Raw genomic sequence first — 2,500 nt, forward strand, 5'->3', positions numbered from 1 at the left:
TGCGTAGAAAAGGATTATTAAATTAGCACTATTTGCCAGATGCCTTTTACCGACGTGGCCATTTGGTTATGCTCTGCACATGACACGATATTTGCTAATTGCTGTTTCGCCGTTGAAAAAGAGTTCCTTCCTATGCTGCGCACGTGCCTATACCCTCTCGAGAAGCTGCCTTTCCAACACCATACGCTGTATTTAAAACAAATAATCAAATCAAACTAAGGAATAAACGTATTACATCGTTTTACACAATTGCACCTATAGCTTTTGCGCAAAGATATGAAGATATATGATGCCTGGGCAATTAGTCAGAACAGCCAACACACGGAAGGTAATAAATCAAACTTGAAATAAGTAATTTATAGCCAGGAAGTCTCCCTATCTTTGAAGGGTAGCATGGGATAAGAATTAACTCGAGGTAGCACATTAATATTGACGTTCAAGAACGGAAGATGCTTTAGTTGCCAATGTTGCTCATAGATCCTCGCCAGAAGACACGCAGAACAAGAACCAATTTTAAATAACCCATCCTTCCCGTGGGGATATCTTCACAAAAGAGAATGGAAGCTCAAGAGTATCCTTTTAAAACGAGAAACTCAAGATTAGCTGGCCACACAAATGCGTACCGCGTTCGACCGCTGTATGCGTGTGGGCCACTTAGCAAAAGGTTGTTGAAATTTAATGTAATTACTCTGCTATTTAGATAATGAATTCCTGGCCTCATTTCTGTTACATGCTATCAATCCACGGCCAACCTTCTGGGCAACCGCCAGCACAACAGCAGAGCAGGATTCAAGATGGACGAGAGCTTCCTATTCCTCGACCGGCACCGGAATATTAATTGATTTTTAAATACCTCCTCTAGAAACCGCAAACGCGCACACTCGCGGTAAATGGACGATTTTTCCAAGATGGATGGTTCGATTCCGTGGTGTGTACACCATTGGCCAACGCAACACGCAAGGAAGGGCCGGAAAAATCGGAAGGATTTAGGGTGATGAATTAATGGTCCCTTGCCCAAGGCGCCCGTCATAAACGCGCGCTCCTTTATGGAGCCGTTTTATCAAACACTTACTAAGCCGAAAGGACTCTCCGTCCGAAAGGAAGATAGAGCGACGGCCGCGAATGGACTGAAGTAAATGTGTTTGCTGCGGCGGTGCGTCGGCCGTCGGCTTGTTCCGTGTTTCTTTTAGGACGCGGAATGGCCCTAGCCTTTTCACCATTTTTTTCCATTCCTTCAGATACCTTCGGACGTGGTAATGAAAGCATGAATAATTCATAGTTCGTAATTAGAATTGTTAATCTAGTAATTGTCCGTGCCTCACCTAATTGTTTCGTATAAATTACGTTGCAAGCGCAAGCGAAACGAGAAGCACCGCGACGGTCGACCTAGGCGACCTCATTTATATTCGTTGCTTCGCGAATTACTTGCAGCGAGAATCGCAAACTCTAGCAGAAAGTCATGCTTCCATTTGCTATGCTTTCCCGACAAAACGCTTGGTACGTAGTTGCTTTTTGCCCCTGATTCGGCGAACAAAAATGGTAGTTCCCAGGGAGCAGGACCAACTAGTTTGCCCTTTTTTTCTATCCTCTGACTGATCAGTAAAGCGCAATCAGGAGTTTCAAATGGCAGGAGCATATTGTTCGGTATCCGATTATGGTAGAATTATGCTATTTTTAATTGAATTTCAATTAACAAACAAGCGCGATACACTCGTCCAGGAAAACACTTTGGCACTCTGGCACTCTGGCGGTATCTTTCTAGGGAACACACCAATGATGCCGACATTCGGCAAAAGATACTACGGCTCGCTCTCTCTATGGAAGTTGTACTCCAAATTCGAACCCGATCATTTCTAATTGACAAGACACAAAGCTCTGATTGGATCAGCTCTAAGGCAGACTAGTGCACATCGAGCAGACCACGGGAGAGCAAGAGTCACACCACGAGTCGCTAATGGAATTTGATTGCAATTGTCGTGTGCTGGTGTTGTTTTCTGTCACCGATGCCAAAAGAAACCCTCAACAGGCTACAGGATGATTGCATTTCCTTCCATCCTCTGCAATGGCGCAATGGCATGGGATTTTCGTGTGTCACTTCCGGTTCCGGCCCTTGAAGCCATCATAGTTCAACAAGTGCAGGGTTAGAAAACATAGTAAATTGCACGACTTGTAGATAAGTTTTTCTGCAAAGTCTTTTTATGATACGTTTTAAAACACTATTCAAAAGTCTAGTAGTATGTAACGCAATTTTTCACATTAACTTGGTACTGTTTACTGTGAGATCTGATCAGCAAAAAAAATGTGAAGCAATACACCAAACACAGAACAGAGCTAGATGTATGACAGTGCACACAACATTATCATTCGATTCCCATGTGCAGGCGGAATTGCTTTTCAAAGAGAGTTTTTTGTGTTCAAAAGTTGAAAATCAATTAACCTCCCTGACAGTGGAGTGTCATATGCATGAAAGGTTTAATCCATCATGAAGCTGCAGCAACAC

The 2,500-nt window shown here is 43.4% G+C and overlaps 1 protein-coding gene across 1 annotated transcript in view; it reads right to left on the bottom strand.

Annotated features, from left to right (window-relative positions):
• Positions 1 to 2,500, bottom strand: part of LOC126569380 (T-cell leukemia homeobox protein 3) — a 17,522-nt gene that overhangs the window by 5,419 nt on the left and 9,603 nt on the right. The window lies entirely within an intron of this gene.

This window comes from Anopheles aquasalis, chromosome 2, assembly GCF_943734665.1.
Source record: "Anopheles aquasalis chromosome 2, idAnoAquaMG_Q_19, whole genome shotgun sequence".
Lineage (NCBI taxonomy): Eukaryota > Metazoa > Arthropoda > Insecta > Diptera > Culicidae > Anopheles > Anopheles aquasalis.